The sequence below is a fragment of the Astyanax mexicanus genome, chromosome 2 (genome assembly GCF_023375975.1).
Source record: "Astyanax mexicanus isolate ESR-SI-001 chromosome 2, AstMex3_surface, whole genome shotgun sequence".
Taxonomy (NCBI): Eukaryota; Metazoa; Chordata; class Actinopteri; order Characiformes; family Acestrorhamphidae; genus Astyanax; species Astyanax mexicanus.
The window spans coordinates 34,842,997-34,848,102 of NC_064409.1; the positions used below are offsets into that span (position 1 = coordinate 34,842,997).

A 5,106-nucleotide genomic window follows, 5' to 3' on the forward strand; every position below is an offset into this window, starting at 1 on the left:
AAATGTTTCTAACCTTTATCTAGTTTTAATGGTATGATTATGTTGCCATCACATTATCAGGGATCAACCCCTCTATAACCTTGCAGATCTATAACAGCAAGTTTCAGCAAACTGAATTGTAAAGATAAAACTCCTAAATATCCTATTTATTACACTATCCCAAAAGCAGTACTCTGATTAACAACCTGTAATTTACCAGTACTTACATAATAACTACACAGGAACATTTTAAAGTGTAACATTAAAATGCTATATAATAAATATGTTTAACTTTGGTACATGTATATCATATTTAACAGCAATGTACATACACAGTACTTACACAATAACTACACAGGAACATTTTAAATTGTAACATTAAAATCCTATATAATAAATGTTTAACTTTGGTACACATATTTCATATGTAACAACAATGTACTTACACAGTACTTACACAATAACTACACAGGAACTGTCCACTTATTTTAAAGTGTAACATTTAATGTACTTACTGTGGGATATATATGTTTAACTTTGGTACACATATTTCATATGTAACAGCAATGTACTTACACAGTACTTACACAATAAATACACAGGAACTGTCCACTTATTTTAAAGTGTAACATTTAAAATACTTATTGTGGGATATGTTTAACTTTGGTACACATATTTCATATGTAACAGCAATGTACTTACACAGTACTTAAACAATAAATACACAGGAACTGTCCACTTATTTTAAAGTGTAACATTTAATGTACTTACTGTGGGATAAATATGTTTAACTTTGGTACACATATATCATATGTAACAGCAATGTACTTACACAGTACTTACACAATAACTACACAGGAACATTTTAAATTGTAACATTAAAATCCTATATAATAAATATGTTTAACTTTGGTACACATATTTCATATGTAACAACAATGTACTTACACAGTACTTAAACAATAAATACACAGGAACTGTCCACTTATTTTAAAGTGTAACATTTAATGTACTTACTGTGGGATAAATATGTTTAACTTTGGTACACATATATCATATGTAACAGCAATGTACTTACACAGTACTTACACAATAACTACACAGGAACATTTTAAATTGTAACATTAAAATCCTATATAATAAATATGTTTAACTTTGGTACACATATTTCATATGTAACAACAATGTACTTACACAGTACTTAAACAATAAATACACAGGAACTGTCCACTTATTTTAAAGTGTAACATTTAATGTACTTACTGTGGGATATATATTTTTAACTTTGGTACACATATTTCATATGTAACAGCAATGTACTTACACAGTACTTACACAATAACTACACAGGAACTGTCCACTTATTTTAAAGTGTAACATTTAAAATACTTATTTTCGAATAAATGTATTTAGGTTTGGTACGCATATATCATATGTAACAGCAATGTACTTACACAATAACTACACAGGAACTGTCCACTTATTTTAAAGTGTAACACTTACTCTGACAGATCTGCGTTGGATTATAGTATCCTAAATAGTAATTTAACAGTCACTACCTAATAGATCACTTTATGAAAGTACACAATCACAAACATACAGAACACAATAGAAATGTTTATCCAATGTTTTAACAATAAAATTATCATGATAAAATAAAACATTTCCAATGAACCTCTATTTCCCTACAGCAAAAACAAACAAAAAAAAGCTCATGAATTCATGAGGCATGAATAAAAGTTCAGCATCCCTGCTTGAAGAAGCTATCTTATCATTGGAGACAATACACCTCCCACTTGTCCAACACCTGTAACACAAAGGAAAAGAGAAGTTAGAGATGATGCAAAAAAAATAAACATTTTTTGGACAATAATGCACAATTATTCATGAATTTTACCTGTCAGGTATTAAGGATCAGTAAACTCAAGTGGTGTACAGCGTTACAAAGGAGTTTATAAAGGAGCAGTATTAGCATTAGCTAACTGTAGCACTAGTTTTTTCGCTGTGCAAAGGTGCGTCATTGCTGTTTTAAAACAAGCTACATGAGATGACCTGGTAACTAATATCGGCCCGGCCTACCGAAACACTCAGCAGTCGTTAGTAGCTCTTAGTGCTAGTAAATGTTAGAACCTACGTTTAAAAAACTAATTTCAGGAGAGAAATCTGTGTAGATTAACATCCAGCACTCGTTTGACTTTAAAAGAAAATGCTTTTTTTAAGAATCGCTCCCAGCAGCAATACATGCTGAATTACATGTTTCTTACTATTGTCGCTTACAATATGTTGCGCCTTATTTATGAACATAGAACAGAAAATACACGTTTGTTGATAGTGCGTCATATAATCCATTTCCACATACACCTGAAAAATATATTACAAATAAATAATGCTGAACCATGCTTTGTTTTCTGAAAGCCCTGAAAATGTAATTTTTTCATTTAGTTCTACTCACTCACACAATCTGAGCTCCAATTCATCCCAAACCACTTGGGTTGAGTTTTTGTATCAAGCGTTTGTGAAAACCAAACACTTTTTTGTCTAATAACTACCTGCAAACGTGTTTGATATTAATCTAAAACGCAGTAAATAGTTCAAATAAAGAACAAACATTAATGAGAATGTGTGTCCAAACGTTTGACTGGTACTATATACAGCTCTGGAAAGAAATAAGAGAAAGAAAATGAAAACCTATGGAATATAATCCATTGCTTGATTTTTTGCAGCAGGAGTGGCATAAAGTTATCCAAAAGCAGTGTAAGACTGGTGGAGGAGAACATGCCAAGATGCATAAAAACTGTAATTAAAAGTAAGGGTTATTCCACCAAATATTGATTTCTGAACTCTTAAAACTTTATGAATAGGAACTTGTTTTCTTAGCATTATTTGAGGTCTGAAAGCTCTGCATCTTTTTTTTTTTTATTATTTCAGCCATTTCTCATTTTCTGTAAATAAATGCTCTAAATGATATTTTTATTTGGAATTTGGGAGAAATGTTGTCTGTAGTTTATAGAATAAAACAATAATGTTCATTTTACTCAGAAACTGATTCAGAATTTTTTTTTATTATTAAATTCATTTTTAATTTTATTCCAGAGCTCTATATACATATAGGTTTGCACACCCATTCTCATTTATATTAATATTCACTCTTTTCTGTATTTTATATTTTTGTCCAGATAGCTGTCCAGATAGCTGTCAGGTTTTTCTATTGGAGAAAGAGAACTTTGCTTTAGACATTAAACTTTATGCAAGAACATGGCTTTAGTGTAAAATAACCCCTTATAATGCCTTGTCCCGTATACGGGCTAAAGGTGTAGGTGATTTTTGCAGTGAAGTAAGTTATTTATATTGTGAAAATGTGAGGGTTTGTTTTCTCTCTACTCAACTTAATAATTCCAAATCAGTAACAGGAATCAACCCAATTTCTGCAGGTTTAAAAATAGACAAAAAAAACTACACAAATAAAACTAATACAACTAAAGGTTTGGAGGACATGACCTGTTTGATTTGTATTCAGGAACATGTTGATTTTAAAATGAAGTTCAGGAAATAGACAATTTTATAATTTTATTTGTTATATTTTGACATTAGCAGATTTACTTTTATGGAGGAAATCTTTAGTAGTTAGAAAGTTAGTTAGAGCCATTTAGTACAGTGCATTGTTCATGGAAAATGTGACTGTTGTTGCCTTTTTTGTTTCCATAAAAATGTAATAATAAAACAATATAATAATAATAATAATAATAATAATAATAATAATAATACGCTGTACCTTTATAACTTTGTAACTTTAAATTTATACACTTTCATTCAGTCAATATATTAACTATGTTATAGCATAATTTAGCCAGTAAAAAAAAGAAGAAGACATCTTGCAGTTCTAAAAGCAGTATTTTGTGTAGAATGCTGTAATATGTAATTGTGATAGTGTATGAAAGATCTTACCGTTTAAGCCCGTCTGATCTGCAGTGTGCTGAAGCTTCATCTTCCTCCCACAGCAGCAGCAGCAGCAGGAGCAGGAGCAGGGCGGATCTCTGTACAGCAGTCCTTACTTACAAAACCAATTAATTAGTCGTCTGTTTCCTTTACCGTTTTTAAAGCAGTGAATTAAACAAACCATCGTATGCTGTACTTTAAAATATATCAGCATTATCCGCGTTAACTCTGTTATTTTCGCTTTTTTCTGACGATCCGCGCGCCTTAGTGGAGGACTTGGATTTTGAATTTCCCGGTATTTTCCACTGATTGGATGAGCACGGACGGATTTGATTGGCTGTTGAGGCAACGCGATATTTCCCCGGTTTTTGCGAGCAGAGCCGCGCGCGGGCGCGCTTGTGTGTGTGTGTGTGTGTGTGTGTGTGTGTGTGTGTGTGTGTGTGTGTGTGTGTGTGTGTGTGTGTGTGTGTGTGTGTGTGTGTGTGCGTGCGTGCGTGTGTGTGTGTGTGTGTGTGTGTGTGTGTGTGTGCGCGTGTGTGTGTGCACGCGCGCTGACGGTGGAGGAGAGAAGCTGCAGTGTTTGAGTCTGGAACTTTGTCTGAAATAAGAGTAAATGTTCCTGCATGTTTAAATTAGATTGCTGCTGCTAATGCTTCATAAAATGGCCCCTCCAAGACCAGCAAGGAAAAAGATGCCTGCCAGAGCAGCTGAGGAAAAAGGTGAGTTAATCAGCCCACACAAAACATTAAAACACTGGACTAGTTGGCTGGTGTAATATAACCCCAAACATTTTTTTAAATATATAATGTTTACATAAAACACTCGCTATATATTAATTTTGTGGACATTAATTCTAATGAATGTAATTAGCTACTTCATTGCTGGCACACACACACACACACAAGGGCATAGGAGCAGGCTTGATTTTTTTTTTTTTTTTGGGGGAGGGGGGGGGGTTGGGTTTGGCAGACACCCAATTACTTTTAATCACAAAAAATATATATTTTTCTGTATTCTGTTTATTATTAGTTACATGCAAGTAAAGGTGACTTAACAACCTAAGTTACTCTATGTTACTCCACATTACATTTACATAGAAAAAAATATGTTTATATTAATATTATTAAAATTGATCAGTTATCACCTAATATTTAAAATAATATAACAATGTTGTATATTTACATTTTCTTC

At 32.4% G+C, this 5,106-nt stretch overlaps 1 long non-coding RNA gene across 1 annotated transcript; it reads right to left on the reverse strand.

The window, feature by feature from the left end:
* Nucleotides 1-1,210: 1,210 nt before the first annotated feature.
* On the reverse strand, nt 1,211-4,440 carry LOC111194568 (uncharacterized). The gene is made up of 2 exons (XR_007437745.1): nt 3,925-4,440; nt 1,211-1,786 (listed from the first exon to the last, which is right to left on the reverse strand). It is a non-coding gene; the product is annotated as an uncharacterized LOC111194568 (long non-coding RNA).
* Between the last annotated feature and the right edge of the window lie 666 nt (nt 4,441-5,106).